This window comes from Topomyia yanbarensis, chromosome 3, assembly GCF_030247195.1.
Source record: "Topomyia yanbarensis strain Yona2022 chromosome 3, ASM3024719v1, whole genome shotgun sequence".
Classification (NCBI taxonomy): Eukaryota; Metazoa; Arthropoda; class Insecta; order Diptera; family Culicidae; genus Topomyia; species Topomyia yanbarensis.
The window spans coordinates 311,196,245-311,215,711 of record NC_080672.1 but is presented as its reverse complement, the minus strand read 5'-3'; the positions used below and the strand labels follow the sequence as shown (position 1 = coordinate 311,215,711).

The 19,467-nt window shown below is 37.8% G+C and overlaps 1 protein-coding gene across 1 annotated transcript in view; it reads right to left on the bottom strand.

The window, feature by feature from the left end:
• The window catches only part of LOC131693077 (bromodomain-containing protein DDB_G0270170), a 505,027-nt gene that overhangs the window by 214,226 nt on the left and 271,334 nt on the right, over positions 1-19,467 (bottom strand). The window contains exon 3 of the mRNA XM_058980586.1: positions 5,198-5,239. The gene's annotated coding sequence lies outside the window, so the exon portion shown is untranslated. The remainder of the gene's footprint in view (positions 1-5,197; positions 5,240-19,467) is intronic.

The window sequence follows — 19,467 nt, the reverse complement described above, 5'->3', positions numbered from 1 at the left end:
CCATAGTTGGCCAATGTGGTCGAAGTGCCTTCGGTGGGTCATTGATGATCTAGACATGCAAAGCCAAGTAATGTTGCACATATTTTAATATATATTGTATCATTTGGACATCATGGTGGTATCAGTTTCTATGGAAATTTGCTGTGTGATTGTACTCTTCAACACGTAACTTCAGAACCGAAAGTCGGATCAATAAAAAAATCAATAGCGACCGATGGGAAGGCTGTACCTTTCATTTGAGAATAAATTTGTACAAATCGGTCCAGCCACCTCTGAGAAAAATCGGTGAGATTGTTTGCCACATACATACATCCATACATACATACAAACATACACACACACACATACAGACATTTTACGATCTCGACGAACTGAGTCGAATGGTATAAGAGATTTGGCCCTGCGGGTCTCGGTTAAAAAGTCGAAATTTCGACCGATTGCATAACCTTTCTATATGAGAACGGCTAAAAGGAGCTTGAATTTAGACGGGCCTGAGAGGCCCGGCTTGCCCTTTAACGTTAGGATTTTAGCTTGCCTTCACAAGGGTTAAGCGTGGTGGTGATGTACTTTCATTGGCCAAAATGTTTTTCATTTACAATTCTCGAGATAAAAAGCACCAATGATTTCAAACTTCACACAACAAGAAAACCAAAACATGTTTAGGAAGGAAGAGAGCCGGTTGTTAAAAACAGACTTCCAGCTAAATATTAATAAGATTTATGTAACTTTGCTGACGGGTTTCAGTTAGGGATAAATTTTTTCTCTAATAATAGTTTTCTTTATTCACATTTTGGAATAAGCTTTTTCTAAATGTTGTTCTAGCCGCATTAACGTCGTTCACAACACACGTAACGAAACACGCTTTTCTCTTGAAACTTTTTCGTTTCGTTGTTCGTGGTACTCATACAGAGAAGGAATACTAGCGCCACCATCAAATCGGTGGTGCATATATGAAACAAGCACTATCTGTCAAGTTGTCCCTGGGTTGTTTACCATCGCTCTTTTAGAATCCCGCAGATATCAGGTGCCCTAACACGAGGCGTTATTATTGGCATTACTGCGCAGAAATGTCACTTTTAATGATCGTGTAAGGACACCTTTCAAGGTAGACACATTACTTCATTTTCCAGGCTGATGTTTACTTTTAATTCTTGTAAGTACAAATTCGCCACAATGATAAGGAATACGATTCCCTGGTACTACATTTTCTTACAACGTACGATCTGCTTCTATCTTGAGTGCAAAGTATGCTCGATGTGCTGCAATCATACCCTGACGAAACCTAAATATACAGTTACTATCAATCATAATCGTTCCACGACTTGATGTGTTGGCTCCTGTTAGGTTGAAACTGATCACTAAACAAGTCTGATTGAAAATGGCATGAGCGTATCTCTAGTTTTCGTAGCACCTGCACCCCGCCAATTTCTTCAGCAGTTCCGGGGACCAACAAATTCTAATCCATTGCATAAATTCGGTACACCGAATCGATTAAATTACTCACATCCTGTTATGTGCTTGGTCACCGATTGGCATCGTGTTGTAACTTAAGAAATGGTTGTGAACAACTCCCACCTTGGGCACTTCGACAAGAATGAATTTCACATTTCCGGCCCATATTGTTTGTTTTGGTTTGCATTAGATTAAAAAGACCGTAACGTTTTCGGGTGGGTGCGGAAACTAAGTGACGCATTTAGTTCTGTGTCAAAATCCCTTCACTAACGCCACCGATTTGTAATTGAAATCGACCGTTTTTTTCTACGAGTGATGAAAATTCATCTCGTGTTACGTCTTATTTGTCTGTGATACCGGGCTGTTGCAACTGGCACTGAAAATCTTTCTTGAGTGGGGCTAGATCATACGATGCATAAATTATGAGACTAGAAATCTTACCCTCTGCATCGCCACATCTGTGCATCAGCGTCGCGAAAAGTCAAGATCACTTTGCTCAACTATTCTTCGAGAATTTTTTTTTAAATAGGTAACGACTCAATCAATTATAAATAAACCAAGTATTGCAAATAATTTTTGTGTTTTCACAAAACTAGTTCACGCAAAAAAAGATGTCATTATACTCAAATGTTTAGTAGGATGTTGTGTCTGAATATGTTAAATATTTTTATGATTCTAATTCATAACTCGATGAAACATTGATTTGTATTAACTTTATTGACTAAAACAGTCAAGAATTGAACGACGTGCAAGGATTTTCGTAAATTTTCGTCGTATTATCGTGATATTTTAGTCTTGAGCTTACCGTTGGATTTTTTACACAGAGTCACGTGTCTTATAGTTCTTTAAATTATTTCACGGACATGAATTGTGGTTAGGTAATGTATTTTGCTCAGCGCAGGTTCATTTAATTCCGAACATTTCTCTGAATTTCAACAAAGTAATAACAGGGTTACAGGTCCTAGTAATGTCTTTGTATCTAATGCTCGTGCCTATGAGACTGGTTGCTAGCAGTTGTACACAATAGCTCACATAGAAATTTCAAAACCAAAAAGCAGAGCGAATAATCCATGAATAATAGTCTGAGTTCCTTGTATTTTTTTACGTAAGTATATTAAGATTATGTGGAAAAATAATTACTTCATGAATTACATCATGAACAGTTTCACGAGCTCTACTGGTGAATCGTGTGTAGCATATTAGGAATTAAGAATCGGTTAAAAAATCAATGAATAATACACTGTGTTCCAGTGAAATTGATTAGGTGCAAAGATTAGGATCAGGCACATAATCGTAAATTTCAGGCACATATATCTTGAAAGTGGAAGTTTTTTTTAATTTGTGGACCATTTCTCGCACACGAATGGTGAATTGAAACTTATATAGTCAAGGCTTCTGTCTGTCACGTTATATTTTTACGCATATTTCGTAAGATAAGTCAGCAAAAACGATAAAATCAGATTCCATCCCAACTGGACATTATTAAGGCCACTAAACCGCACATTTTTTCTACAGAAAGTTATTTTCTATCATGAACGGTTCTCGTGTTATTGTCATTTTAATACGTCTGTCACGTTACACAATTTTCGCAGTGAGTTTGGAGGATGCCCGACTATATTGAAAAAGTCTGTTCCGTTGGCCCTCAAATTTGCATGAACACAGTTTTAAGTTGAAGCTTGGAAAACAAGGAAGAGTTTCAAATATAGTTTTCCTGAAGAAAAACGTTGTTTTCGATTTTATGGAGTATTCTCAATGATCTGTCACGTTACAACCAGAATCTGTCACGTTACAGTTCTATATTGTTATTGAAGCAAGCATATCGAGACAGTCGTTCACAAATCATCCTTGATTTGGGAACTGAGTATTAACGGGAATTTTCATGTTTATTTTGAAAAACATATGGGTTTTGATGAACAAACGTGAATAACTTATGAAAAGGTCGTAATTTCACGAAGTAATATATTATATCGAAAAAAATTCTAAAATAACTTAATCTGCATTCTGAAGTACAATTTTTCATGAGAATTTTAAATTGAAAAACCATTTTGAAATACATTCAATAACTAAATTATTTAAAGAAAAAAAATTAAATTAAAATAAAAAAATTAAAATTTAAAAATGAAAAGAATTTTTTAAATATGTTAAAACCTTGTTATTTTCTCCACTATGAAATTACATTTCAAACATTTGCAATTAAATTTTAAACGTGTTATGTTTTTGCGTTTGGTATCTGTGAGTTATTTATTAAAAGGGCGTATTTTCACTACTAGATATTTTTGTTCCAAATATTTCGGATATTTTTTCTTAAGAGCATTATGCTTTGAAATTATATTTAGTATTAATATTGTATAAGAGAATTTTATTTATGACTGGCAAATACTAAGAAATCTAGAAGCATACTTGAAGTTTAAAATTCTTTCTTACTAATGACTTCCTAATAATGTAATTACAGTTTCTTCAGTTTTTAGGATTTCGTTAACAAAAAATCATTGTTTTTTTGTAATTGTATTTTTTAACATTTTTTTGTTTTCTTGTTTAAAAATTTCACCAAAAAATATTCACACAGAAGAATTGATTCCCTAGAACTCGCTACCATAGTTTTGCTGCACCAATGGCGATTCTCGAACAATCTATTTTAAAAGTAGTGCATTCAATATCTGATTCGCCCTTTTTAAATATAACTCATGAATAAAAATTCTTTGTTTAATAATGTAAAATACTTAGTCTCTCAGAAAGATGTAACGTAAGAGGTTTCATCAGAATCGAAGATGGTCACCATTTTTGACGTAATTGAATCAAACTTGATGGAATTGCTATACAGCAGAAAACATCTGTCACGTTACATAAGATCAACTGTGTTTTCTCAAAAATGAATAAAACTTTAAGGTTTCCACAATACAATTTCAAAAAGTAGACTCAAAGTAGTAAGTAAAAATATAGGTTAGACATTGTATGCATGCTTTTAGTGTGGTCCACAAAACTTTTACGAATTTTTGGTCTGTCACGTTACAAGTTATATGGTTTCCATTACTTCACAATTGAAAATAAGCATTTATCCATATTCATGTCAATTTTTCAAGCAACATCATCAAATTTAAATTAGAATACGATGGAAAATGTGGTTCCAGCCAAAAAGTTGAAAATATGGATTTTGTGTACATTTTTATCGTAAGGGGTCTTGTAGTCATTTTCAGGTCATGCAAGTAGCATCAACAAACTTTTATAAATGACAGACATGGAATTTTTTCTGGGCTCACCATTCATATTTTTTAATATTAGAGGTTATATACATACGAAAAACAAACAGTTTGACGCAAAATTTGATAAAAAAAAATTTCGCCTGTGGTTGCCATTTTCGGAGCCTTGACCATATGCTCACAATCATAACCAGTTGACGAAGCAAAAATGGATCTTTGAACTATATAACGAGTGTCGTGTAATGGTTTTCGAGAAAATATCAAGATTTTTTTAATTTTGTAATCCAATTGACGACCACTAATACCAAATAATGATCAAGATGTGATAAATCATGAATCAGTTAACGTCGTATATTCGATCCATAGACAATGTTCCTAGATTTGTGGATAAAATTATGAGCCAATAATTTTAGAGCTCGCGAATTGTCGGCGGGGGAAAAAAGCATCGGCGGCGCGCCGCCGATCTACCGTTTGGCGTCGGCGTACGTTAAAAATTACCGGCGGCGGCGGCGTGGCGTGGCGGCGCACAGGTCTAGTTCAAGGCTTACCTGATAGAAAGTCTGCTTGTTGATTGTGAAATTAGATCTCTCCTGAAAGCATAAACGAAAATAGAAATCATCAATATATTTTATGCGTAGAGCAACTTTATTCTTAATAAAAAGCTTTGAAGCATGGGAATCTATTTTGCTCATTTTTCGAGTCCATAACCATTTGGAAGGACATTCGCGCGACTTCGTTCATTAGTTTGTTAATAGTTCATGAATGAGTCTATCGTTGCTAAACAGGCGATTCCACTAAGTACCTCTGGTAGAATTTAAATGTGTATATTTCAAATATGCCAAAAAAGACGAATTAGTCGAACGTCTTGTTACCAACGAATAGAATATGGGTATGGCTTACGTTATAAAATAATGATACCGTAAATAAGGTCAGATTTATGTGACAAAACGAGATCACCCTAGTAACTATTGAAGTTTTATGATAGTTTTATAGCACCTCATAAAACTTAGATTGCACTTGTAGCGTGCTATACAACTTTAATTGTTATTTGAGCATGAACCAGGACAGGAAACTTATCACAAAAAGTACCGTTAATACATCAACTACCTCTTTTAGACAAGACTGTAGTTTTGCGTTGCTTTGACCTGATTTGGCGTCGTGCCGTTATGCAAAATCAGTTATAGAGTTGTATAGACGTCCAGGTAAATGTTGTGCCCCAAGACTGCAATACCCAAGTAGCATTTGCAACTTGTTGAAAGTATTAAATGTTGCACAACTGCTACACAATATTTTTTATTGTTGGATATATTTGAAAATAATTTCCACGGGTTTTTAAACTGATTGTGCAACTATGTAACTATAGAGCTGGCCAATAGTGTTAAGTATGCAAACATCAATAACAGTTGTGAAAATAATCAGAAACTTTGCTAACTTGCACAAACAGTCTAACAAGTTGCAAATGCCTCTTTGTTTGCCATTCCACCCTAAAACAGAACTGTCCAACTACCCAATGCTCGACAAATGGCACAGCTATTGTTTTCATTATTTTGCTGCATTTAGGAACATGTTGCACAACATACAAACAAAGTGCGGTTTTTCCATAACATAGTTGTTACCAAGAGAGTTACAAATACTATACAGTAACAAAGCGTGCTACTTGGGATAACACAAAACTGCCCGTAACTTCAGTAGAACGAAAGATACTGGGTAATTACAGGGTTCGCCATCTGGATGTATCCTATTTCAACATTGAACAACTCTGCCATTTTCCAGCCGATTTTGACAGATAAACACTATTCTGAAAAATCATTTAGTGCTATTTTAGCTATGAGTCACGAACACGATGAAATCGTAGCGTTTTCCATTGAGAACTAGTGTGAGTGCTCACCTTAAAAACATGGCAGGCATTCGGCACCTACAAACAAGACAATCCGTAGTCTGGTGAAGAATTTCTTTAAGTACGGGTCTGCAGCAACTCCCCAGATTCTATTTTCAACAAGACGGGGCACCTTGCCACACCGCAGCCGCGCTAGAATTAAGTTTTTGCAGAGCAAATTCCCAGGACGCGTTGACTCAAAAAAATGGTGATTTGGAATGGCCTCCTCGTTCTCCGGATTTAACGGTACCATACTATCTAAAATAATCGCTTGAGGTTCGCTTGTTCACGAAATAAATTCGAAAGTAACAATTCCGAGCAAACCTAGAGTGATTCGGTTCTATAAACGAATTCAACTAATGTCGAGTTTTACCACATCAGCGACATTTAACTATTTACATTCAAGATAAGAAAAATAACGGAATGCAGCAACTTCCTGCTACTGTGAATTTGAATACTAAGGGACACCTTTCAACGGTTATGGACATAACCGATGCGTAGTGAGTGCATCCAGGACTTATAACATGATCGATACTACTGTCAATATTTGAGATATTGATAGTGTAATGTAGAAAACCGAATGGTAAAACCGATCCAACTGAAGCTAACTTTTAATTACTGGGTTTGCTGAGGTTACGAATAGAAAACCGGTCGGTAGTTTACCCATTAAACATACGATTTCATTACCGAGCTCCCTGTGCAACATTAAATATAGGGATTTGATCATAACAATATAGCACATCCCACCAATATTCAGCCATGTTTTGTACAACGGCGGATAGATGTTTCGAACGAATGTTATTCGATCGAATTTAACACCAGTTTGATTTTACTGTCATTATTGCGAATGCAAATCAAATTCATCAAATTCATTCGAAAAAGCGATCCGTCATAATTTACAATAAAGCTGATTAACAAAAATTACATATGTATCACAAGATGGGCGACGAAAGTTTAGTTTGTCTTCTTATCGCACAGTTTGACCGCGCAATAATATACTTATCATTAGACGGCCTTGACGCGCCATCTTACCGCACATCAACGTGCATCTTATTTGAATAGTAAATGCCGAATGAGGCACAAAATACGCGCACAACTGTATATGGGTGACGAACATTTAGAATGCCTTACCACTGCGTATCGACATGCTTCTCGTTTGACTAGCGAACGATGAATTAAGCACAAAAATACATGTGGGTGAGTTCTCCATATTCAATTAAAACTCTTTGTATCCGATATTGATGGCTCTATTTCTAATAGACTGAGAAATTTCGGTTTTCTGCATAGATTTTGAAAGATTTTCTGAAAATAAGATTTTGCGTTTTTATATAAGTCATGCTTTGAAATTAAATACAACATTGGTGCACATTGCTCCGACTGATTAGTGCAAACATTGCGTAATTCTGTTTAGTACAATGAAAGTTACTAACGTTCAATAACTCAACCTCTTGTTTCTTCCAAAATTTTGAAACGGGACCTCTATATTGAAATGCAGGTCGTAGTAACGACAAACATTGAATTAAACCAATTGGGGCATAGAGGGTACAACACCTAAGTTTAATGATATTTGATTTTTGTGAATTCACCGCGTCAGTACCACCTTAGTTCCCTAGCAAAAAACAAACAAAGAATTAGTTTTCCTATTGTTATCAAACATTAAACCCTAGCTTCTGTATTTGCTTTCCGGTACATCTCTCGGGATTAGCTAGTTGCTTTAGGCGTACACATGTGTTGGGCGACAGTTTGGATTTAGTGTCTAATAAGTGCTGATTTGGGTATATATTTAGATATATTGTCTAACTTGACTCCAAGTTGACGTCAGTTACTGACAAGATAAATTCAAAACACAAAAATCCAATTTATTTTACTGGTGAACAATTTTTGCAACATGCAGTTTCACCACAGTTTCAATTGTAAATATCTATCTATCTATTTATATATACAAAGGCGATTGTTTGTATGTATGTGATTTATGGACTCCCAAACGGCTTAACCGATTGCCGTAAAAAATTATACGTAGTAGACAATTGTTATGGAGCGTTTTTGTGTGCTATTGGTTAGGGATTATTTGCTCGCCAGATGGCGCTTCGAAACAAATTGTGTTTTCCTCCTATTTCGTTGAAAATCGCAGCAACGTGCGATGGGTATTAGCTGCATTTGCATTGCATTACATAGATTATGATCGTGTAAAGACTGTCTCAGAAAGCAAGGACGAAGTCAGAAATCACCATTCCACTCCGCAATAATTGACAATTTGTTAATTTTTATGGTCGCGTCGTTTTGATTACCTTTATCTCTTAATACTTGTGTATCGGTTTAATCTTTACCAACAGCTTGAACATCGTTGAACCTACAGAACCCAGAATGTCACTGAGAAAGATAACAAAACTTTAAGGAGTAAGTGTGAAAGTCGTACAACTAGCGATCAAGAAGTTCGGGGACCAGCGATTAGGAAGTCTTAATTAGGGTTCCTAGTACCGATTTTTGTTGACGAGAAACGGTACTACGGTACCGACGCGAACTTACTTTTTTCGAAAAAGGCGAAGAATACATCAGCCTAAAACTGAACGTTCAACATCAGGATTTCGCTGATCATTTTCTATATACTGAATAAGTATTCTGATCAACAATAGTTATTAGTAAGTATTCTGATCAACAAAGAATGTGTTGCTAACTTTGAAACATATAAGCAGAATATTTTTTCTAATCTCGGTGATTCCGAGGCCAGGCGCACTGAGTGACTTTTATTAAATTCGATAATTCACTGCACAGCTGCATACTGCAACAGTTCGTTTTGCCTGTCTGCCTTATGTTAATCAGTTTTTCTAGTTGGCGAATCCAGCCCGCCATAAAATCACGAATTACGCCATTCGAAACGATTAATACGCCTGCCAAATGCAAAATGATCAGGTACTAAATCGGTGTTCGTTCTTCTATAGATGAAGGTTAAACAATAAACCGAATACAGATGTGATTTTGGCCGCAAACCAATTACGTCGGCACACTGCAATTAAGGAGAACTAATCAGAATTTCCTTTTATGTAATGTTCCCAAAATCACGTCCATTATTTTCCGCTTGTTTTAGTTAATCTAAAACTAAATACAAGATCATTGTTTTTTTTTAATTTTGATTATAGAGGTTTTAACCTAAAGGTCATTCGCCTCTTCGGGTTAGAAAAATCTCTTATGAAAAATTTCTAACCCTATGTGCGGGGTCGGGACTTGAACCCAGGTGCGCTGCGTACAAGGCAATCGATTTACCAACTACGCTACGCCCTCCCCCAAGAACATTGTAATTATGTTCGACCGAACAGTTATAATATTAATTTCAGTATAATGCGAGTTGTTAACGTTATACCTATAATGTCACCTTGTAGGTCGATATTTAGAAACTTGCCATTATATTAAAAGGTTTTGTCAGGGGAATAATATGTCCTTATAAAAGTGTAAAACTGTTTGGTAATGATAGTTTCCAGTTCGTAATTTGCGAAACGTTACTAAGTAATGTAGAGAGTTTAACCACACACATAACTGAACAAACAGTGCTCTCTCAAATGCTCATAGTTTCCCTTCAGGCGACGCAATCATTATATTTACTGTATGTGAGTTTGTTATCGTTTCAAATTGGTGCTCCCATTACAAACAGGCCATTGAAACCGCATGTAGCTGCTGAATGATTTGCCTACCTACTATAGTGTTCATTAGATCATTGGGGCGTTTTTGTGTTTGCGAAATCTTGGGCGTGGTTGTGCGTGATGATGATAGTGATTGCATGTTCGTCTTTGTGTATCAGCGCGAAGGGCTCGGGCATTTGTAAGTTCAATATTAATTCTTCTAAAGGGCTAAAGAAATTTTTGTAAACAAAATTATTTCACTCATTATTCCACTGCCGTGATGAATTTCATGTAAAATACACATGACTCAACATCTTTACCATTGGTAGAATAAATTTCAAATGTTTTCTGTGTTGGAAGTATAACAAATCAACACAAATCAGTAAAACAAAAGATTGTTTACAAATCTTATTAGCCCTATTCAAAAGTTTATATGGAGTTAGCGTGTTTGATCGCGTGGGCGTTTGTATGCCGCGGGACGTTTGCATGTCGCGTGTGCTAGCATGTATGTAACTTCACGTGTATACATTCTATTTTATAACCATTTGTCCATTCATATTTTCGCGTGTGTTCTTGGATGATGGTGCGGACTGTGAATCTGATACTTAATTTTCAGTATGCGGTTCAGATGCTAGATGAGAGTGAGTTGTTCTATATCACCAAAGTTCCCGGTCATGTCGTCATGGAACGTGCTGTCAGGTGAATATGAGCATAATTTTTTTCTGAGAGGAGTAGGGACTTCCGGACGTAACCGATTTATGATCGCGCGAACACGAGCGTTTGTAGGTTTACTCTTGAGACCGCTTTTGAAAATTAAAAAGTGCTAACACTTAACTTAATTACCAGAGTCTTTACGAGATCGCGGGTGTAAGTGTGCGTGGATGATAGCGAAGTGCTCGAGCGTTTGTATGTGTTTGTCGCGTGTGCTAGCGTGTACGTAACTTCGCGTGGATGAATTCGATTTCATAACCGTGTGGCCAATCGCATATTCGTGTGCGTTCTTGAATGATCGCGCGGACTGTGATTCTTAAATTAAAACGCAGTACATTTCACGCATACGGTAGGTAAAGTGTAACAACGTCGCACGATATTGTCAAATTTATATTGAATATAACAATCCATGAAATCATAGTTCTATTAAATGAGAAAGGCTCTATAACCTCACTAGGTGGACTAAAACAGATTTGATTCAAAAAATTTGTATGATTGGTTCACGTTCATCAGCCTATTCATATATGCAGAACAGGCTGTTCTGAAAATATTAATAGACAGATTACAGCGGCCCAAATAAAATCGTACAATAGACAGTCGAAACAAGAGAAACAATTGATACATACATAAAGGAAATGATGCTGCCTACTTGAACGTCTAAGAAGTATTTACCTTAATTTTGAACAAGGCTGCGGTCAATTGCTGTTCTATGCTAAAAAAACACAACATATTCACAAGTGAGAAAGTTCGATTGCAAATATCTCCACCTCAAACACCCCCGATTGTTGCAATTGTGAAATAAGCTTTCTCACGGTTCGGACATACTGTTGGTGTCCGTGTGCCGCTGCCCGAAAGTAAAACATCTAACGGGGTTCTGCGTGTCTGGAGAATTTGATCCCTCGGGTGCGATTATGGTTTATGATCTCCAATGAATTACCATAGTGCTACCTACCAGGGGGAGAATTCCAAGTCGCTTTTCGCGCACGGCTTGAGCTGACCCACATCGAGTCGAGAGACTGGCACGAACAATGCTCGTTGGGATAGAATGGGTGGTATGGGGGGTAATAATTGATAAAAATATTTCACAAGAATTTCCCCTGCTACAGTGGAGATATGTTTCAAGTAACTGTTCAAAGTCAACCGCCAACTGAGCCCGGGTAATCGTCCCCACGGGGGTCCAATTATAACCCACAATCTAATCAATTAGCAAGTCAACAAATTTACGAGAAACAATAGACACTAAATATTGCCCCACGGAAAAAAACAGATCGGTTCAGAGCATTTAATCGGCAATAGTTGTGCAGTGGATTCCAAGCGAATAGTGGGGTCTAGTTCTTTTGACATAGCTTCAACTCGGGTGATTACGATAATTACACTGACTGAATGGCGAACGAGAGACAGTTCTTTTCTGCACCAGCGTAGTGTGAAATCAAACCGTTGCGAACAAATTGCAGCTTGCATGTGGGAATGAGAACTTAATCGGGACAAAAGCTTTTAATCAACGCCCTCCTCCTCTTCGTCGACGTTGAGGGTGATGGCGATTATGCTAAAAGTCGTGAGCCTGCTTGGTTCTGCCTTTCTCTGCTCGCAGACGACAATCCGAATTTCTTCAGGTTCACATCAACCGCGTTGGCCGACATTGCGGGATGGCTGGGAACTTTCCTCTTGGCAGCGCGCTTGGACTGCTTCGGGGGTTCAAAAGTCGAATCGATTAAGCACTATGGATGCCACCTGGAACTCGTATATCCACAACGCTGACTGTCGGGCGACGAACGGTGTTGGCTGCGGTGGATTTTCAACAGCAACGAAACGATGATCGGGCGACAATGGAAGGCGGCGGCAACATCATCATCGCTAGAAGCAGCCGCAGAAGCCGCAGCGTAGAAAGGAAGCTTTTATAGAAAATGACATGTTTAGGTTAACTGCAGATTGCAAAAAAAAATTATATCTTTGGTTGTGACAAAGTGAACGAGCTAGTGAGTCTTTAGGAAGAGAGAAGATTTTCGGTTACGATGACCCACTTGCCGGTTTTTACAACCTACGTTTCGCATTTTCACTCTTGCAGGTGAACTTTCAAATCATTTTGGTCATTAACTAAGTGGATTTAAGTAGGTTGTTACTGCGATGACTTGAGTTATTTATTTAGCATCGCATATCTCGTGCAGATTTAGGTTAATAATGTCATTCCTATGATTATATCGATACATCTTGCTCTCGCTTTAATTGTTTGTGTGTATGTATGTGTGTATGCAATGTATGCAAAATACTGTCGGAGCAAAGGGTTAGATGTAACATTTTTTCCCAGATCGTGTAAATGCTAGGTAAGTTCCGACAATTGGTATATGCAGATTTGCACTACTTAGGCAGAGTGTTGCCAACACACGGTCACTTGAATTCCTTGTATATAATTGAAAGATTTTCAAAGGTTTTAATTATAATATTTTTTGGGTTTGAGCAAATTGTCTTTACTGTTGAGTAAATTTTACTCAGATTTACTTGTACTTATCCTTTTGCTGCTTTTCTTGATCACAAAATGAATGAACCAATATTATAACAATCGTCTCAGCGAGCTCTGGATTTAATTCCATAAACATTTGGCTGCAATGTTGCGAATTTTCACATTATTCTCGCGACATCGTTTTGGTAATTGCTAGACAAACAACCCTCTCAGGCCGTTTTCACATTTAGACGCTATTTAGAATGAATTGGGCGTATCCAGTACAAGCCTCTTGAACAACCAATTGTTGGAATATTATGATAAAAGTTAGTCTCCAACTACTCATCACAGAGGGTCCAGTTGGAAGATTTGGGATTACGATAAGTAACCAACTAACTAAGCAAAAGAAGATATATTTGCGTTTAGATAACATGCGTTTGAGCTAGTTAAATGTTAGCTTATTAGCCAATGTATATGTAATATTGTTGGCGCAAAGAGTTAGATCTAACATATCTTTCCCAGATCTTGTAAATGTTAGGCACTTTTGAGCAATGCAGACGAAAGCAAGTAGAATATTGCTAACATACGTGCCCGGCGGCTGCTAACGAAATACCGGGGCTACGTCATCGATGGTGCTACCTCCATTTATGCGGTTTACAAGCAGTTGATGTGGCACGAATATTTCACGGGTAAGGACAGATTTGCTTTGGATGACCGTTTCAAATGGAAGAAGCTGTCAAAATTCGCTTCGAAGTACCTGATTTGGCCAGCCATATGCACTAGTGACCAACGTTATAAACCATTAGTGAGGCACAGAACCGTAGCGTATGGTTCGCCAGGTTGGCCCGCGCCAACCTTAGGGGGCGCTAAAATATTGACCTGCTTTTTAAAATAAGTGAGGTAAAGTCATGAAATTAGTCAGGATAGGAGTATCATTCCCAGGTGCACACAAAATTATTGTTTGAAAGTCGAACTGAAAAAGAAAGCCAAAGCAGACAGCTAAAAGGCGCTTAACTAAGACTCTACCAAAGGCGTTAGGAGACTACACTACGGTCCTGTTAGTCCAGAATAAACAACAAGACAAAGGCTTTACATTACAACACAAATAGCGAAAAATATTGCAAACTTTTTCCGCTTGTTCCTATGAAACTAGGAACAAGGAACAAGGGGAACGGTCCCAACCTAGGTCTATACATTCCTGCACTAAGTTGAATCTCTGGTTGAAATGTCACATGCTTTTGGTGTTTCTAGAAGCGTTGGAAACTCTTTGTTTCTTCTGAGTTGACCAGGTGCTGTTTGCTTCGGATTTGTGGGAGAGCTTTTTCTTGCTGGTATATTTAACGGCCTTTCAAAAGAGAAAAAAAATATTGTTTCGAAGACTCATTTACTTGTAATTAGTGCAATACTGCATGCATGACGCGCGGCACAAACAATCGATCATACAGATGATCCTTGTCGAAGAATACGCAAAGCAGTCTCGCCAAAAGTTCACCTGACACTAGTTTGAAGGTTCGGTGCGATTGTCACTCAAAATCTTCGTTCACTGGAGCAAGGCGTCATTGAAACAAACACTCCCATCCTTCAGTAGATCCACTCATGCCAAGTTCGAATCGATAACTGCACTATCGATCTCAACTTTGTGAACGGGCATGTAAACGCGGTAGTTCTTCATGAAAGTCTTGTCGCCAGTAACGTCATTTGTTTGTTTTAGACAAAATATCACAATCCTGAGCTGATCTAGGCGAACTTTCGAGATATCTGGCACAGCTGAATATTTATACGTCCTGCGGAATATTAAAATACTTCGCGGATTATCTTTGATGCGAAAGAAGATCGGATATAGCCGAGTTCAATAGGTTTGATTTTAAATGAAAGCTCGGATCTTTGGCGACGAATCTTGTCCGACATCCATTTTAGGATTATTTGGGTCAATTGAGGAGTACACTTAATATATGGTAGAGTGCTAATATTTATGGTCTTACCAAAATTCCAAATCGGACTCGCCTCAAAAGTATTGGTACCTCGAAAAGGTCCCCATATAAAATTCGAGCGCAATCGAAAAACAATGTTATGAAGCGTCGAGATCTGGTGAAATGTTCAGATCAGAGAGGCAACTTTTGTCAAAACATTTTTTATGAGAAGATACAAGATCCGTTGTTTCATGCAGTTCTAGGACATGTGGCATAGAAAATAAATTAAAAGCACCCTTTCCAAACCCTAGTATCAACTCAGATCCAGGATTTTTCAATTTTCATAAAGGCTATGTTAAAACAAAATCCAGGGTGACTTTAGATCTTGTCGTTTTATTACATCCTAGGCCATTTAGCGTTAAAAATTCAAATTCAATTTTTGAATATTCCACGGGTCCTGTTTTTTAAGTTGGTGCAAATTTGTAAAAACATCTATTTTTAATCAGAAAAATTGTGTTTATGAGTGGTAAAAATTGCATAGAAAAAAATAAAATGAATAAATGAACGTCTGTAATCTGTGGTTTCATTTTTCAACTTATCCTCAGAATCCAGGGGTTATTTACTGTTAGTCAGGTAAAACCAGTAAAACCACCTTAATTTCTTTTTGAATTTCTGATCTAGCTCGATATGTCTTTATATTTGCACCCATCTCGTAATGTCCCAACTGGATTTTGAAAATATAAGCAAACACTATAAATATAAATGTAAGCTGTTTCGTTCATTCCAACCGGAACCACTTGCACAAGTCACTTGAAAATATTGCGATTTTTATAGTTTAATCAAATCAACTTTTTTTTATTTTTGTAAAATATATTAAAAAATGCAATTGTTGGTCATTACATTGTGTATTATTTGTTTAAACCTTTTTCAATGTAACTTAGTGGCCAAAAAAGCTTCTGAGTTTAAATTTAAATTGAGTAATTTCATGTTATTTCACTAACATATGTTCATAGATTACAAACAGTGAAAATTTAAAGAAGAAAAATGGCTTTAAATGACTTTTTATCAGAGCATGAAGAATTCATCATTAAGGAAGTGTACCATCGAATATGAACATTTGTTATGCATATAGATGGATTTTGATGTGAACATTATGTTTTTATGAAAAACAAATGGTGTTCAGAATGTTTGTTTTGGCTTAAATTCATGAATTGTTTAAAAGTGACCATTTTGAAACTTTTTAACTTTTGTGCGAATTATTACAAACTAAGTTAGCACAAAAAATACTCAAGGCAATAAACAACCATTGCAATTTTTCCGTTTTTGATATATTTTTCCGAAATATAACATTGGTTATTCGGTGAAGTTGTAAAAATCGTTGTTGTTCTAATAAAAGAAACAGCTTAAATTTGTTGGTTTCGTTCTGAGACGGGACCTGCCGATAGATGTTTTCTTTTTTTCTGTTCATTCTACGTTCGTCTCACATAACCTCTCTTTATGCATCACATAGATTTTTTGCTATTTGCATGTCTCATCTCAGGTTTTGCTTATATTTTCAAAATCCAGTTGGGGCATCATCGCACAAAAAAAAAATTTACCCCGCTCTAACGGACATGCATAAGCATACCTGGCGATACAATATGGAAACATGGTGGATGCACCACATAATGTTCTACAATTCCACAGAAAAAAAAAATAGAAATCGAGAAGGAAATGTTTCGGCTGAGCAGTCAATATTATAGCGTCGATCCTTTTACCCTAATCCAACGTTTCGATCCGAGGTTTGAATTTTCTTTAGGGCTAGATTAACATCGACAAATGATCGATGTTAATCCATTCATGAAGAAGATCCAAACTTCGGATCGAAACGTTGGCGTAGGTTAAAAAGTATCAACGCTATAGTATTGACTGCGCAGCCGAAATACTTCTTTCTTGAACTAATATTTACAGTCGGAATTAGCAAAAATTTTATTTTTTCTATTGATATAGGAACTTTTTGAAATAAACAATCGGTTTTGTTGTATTAGGTGCAAATTTAAATCCGTAATCGCATACATTTGTGAAACCAAGCAATTTTATAGCAAAGAGGGAGCACAGTGCTATTCTCTTCATTTATTCAATGACCGAACCATGGGATCTCGCGCGAACATTTCCATTACTTTGACATGTGTGTACCAGCGACAATATATGACAAACATTCGTTTTCGAGCTCTCCATCGAGACAGAGGTTGTTTTTTCTAGTCCGTAGTGCTGTGTGAGGCGATAAAGAATAGTGTTAATCCGCATTCAAGGTTATTTCGCCAGTTCGGTTCGGTCCTCAGTCTTTTGTTCGCGTGTGAGGATTTAACAATAGCCAGCTGTATAAGCTGGATCGTTTCGTCGTTGGACACCAGTTTAAAACTAAGTGGTTTTTGTCTTTTGTAACACATTTATTGCTTTCTTCCGTCTACGCGGGCGCTGACCCCGTGCGTTAACGTTTTCTATGGTTCCCTCTCCGGACGGTCAAATGGAAGTTGAATCGGGTTCAACTTCTAAGGCTCCCCCCCGGCCCAAATGCTATCCAGAACTCTCAACTGGTCCATTTGTGGTCTTCTTTCGGCCCAAGACTAAATCACTGAATCTTCTTCAGATTTCTAGAGACCTGACGGAACGGTTCTCGGCTGTGACCGAAATTTCAAAGGTCCGCTCAGACAAGATAAGGGTGTTGCTAGCCAACTCAAAGCAGGCAAACGATATTGCTTGCTGTGAGCACTTTACGCGGGATTATAACGTGTATATTCCAGCTATAAAAGTACAATCTGAAGGCGTCGTAACCGATGAGAGTTTGACGTGCGAGGATCTGCTGAAGTACGGGGTTGGCCGTTTCAGAGACCGCTTACTTCAGCCAGTGAAAATACTTGAGTGCAAACGTTTGCACTCAGTAGTAGTTGCGGGGGATGGGTCAAAAACGAACCCCCAATCAAACTCTTATCGGGTGACCTTCGCTGGTACCGCTTTGCCAAATTTCGTCCTCTTGCACAAGGTTCGTCTGCCTGTGCGTCTGTTTGTGCCGCGGGTCATGAATTGCACAAAGTGTTAACAACTGGGTCACACAGCCACCCATTGTAGCAATAAGGCCCGCTGTGGAAAATGCGGGGAGAATCATCTAGATGATTCGTGCAGTAAGCAAGCCGAAAAGTGTCCTTACTGTGCGGAGAGTCTGCATGATATCTCGGCATGTCCCGCGTACAAACTACGCGGGGATAAACTGAAACGTTCCCTTGCGGGACGATCCAAACATTCTTTCGCAGAAATGTTAAAGAATGCTACGCCACCATCCTCAGCAAACATATATACTCACTTGCCTCCTGACGAGGGCGAGGCTGGTAACCCACAAGAGGGAACATCTACTAGGGTGCCTAGAATTTATAGGAAGAGGAGGAACATTTCCTCTCGTAAAGTTCCTTGTAAAGGCCAGAAGGTGTCCCTTGACGGGGCTCCGAAAGTGACATCTATTGGAAGTGTTGCAACCAAACCGAAGCAATTAGCTCCTGGTCTCGGAGGATTAAGCGTGTTCCTTTGTTTCAGTTCGAGAGTAATCACAGCACTGGAATTATAAAACTCTCGGACATAGTGGACTGGATAATAAAAACTTTCAATATTACTGATCCTATTAAAAGTCTTATGTTAGCTTTTCTCCCTACAGTGAGAACATTTTTGAAGCAGTTGACTGCTAAATGGCCCCTCCTCTCAGCGATTGTATCCTTCGATGGCTAACTCATCGAACGAGGTCACGGATTTGATCACTGTTCTACAGTGGAATTGCAGAAGTATCATCCCGAAAATCGATTCCTTCCAAATTTTAATAAATAATTTGAGTTGCGATGCATTTGCATTATGTGAAACTTGGTTAACTTCCGACGTAGATCTCAACTTCCACGACTTTAATATTATTCGCCTGGATCGAGACACCCCCTATGGAGGAGTGCTTTTGGGGATAAAAAAGTGCTATTCCTTCTACAGAATTAACCTTCCCTCGATAACAGGTATTGAAGTTGTCGCTTGTCAAGTAACAACCAAAGGCAAAAGCCTTTGCATAGCTTCCATATATATTCCCCCCAACACCGCGGTTGGGCACCGACGGCTACAAGACATCTTAGAATCCCTGCCAGCACCGCGACTAGTTTTAGGAGACTTTTACTCTCACGGTACATCATGGGGTTGCCTCTATGATGATAACCGGTCTTCCTTAATTCAGGATCTTTGCGATAACTTCAATTTGACAATTTTA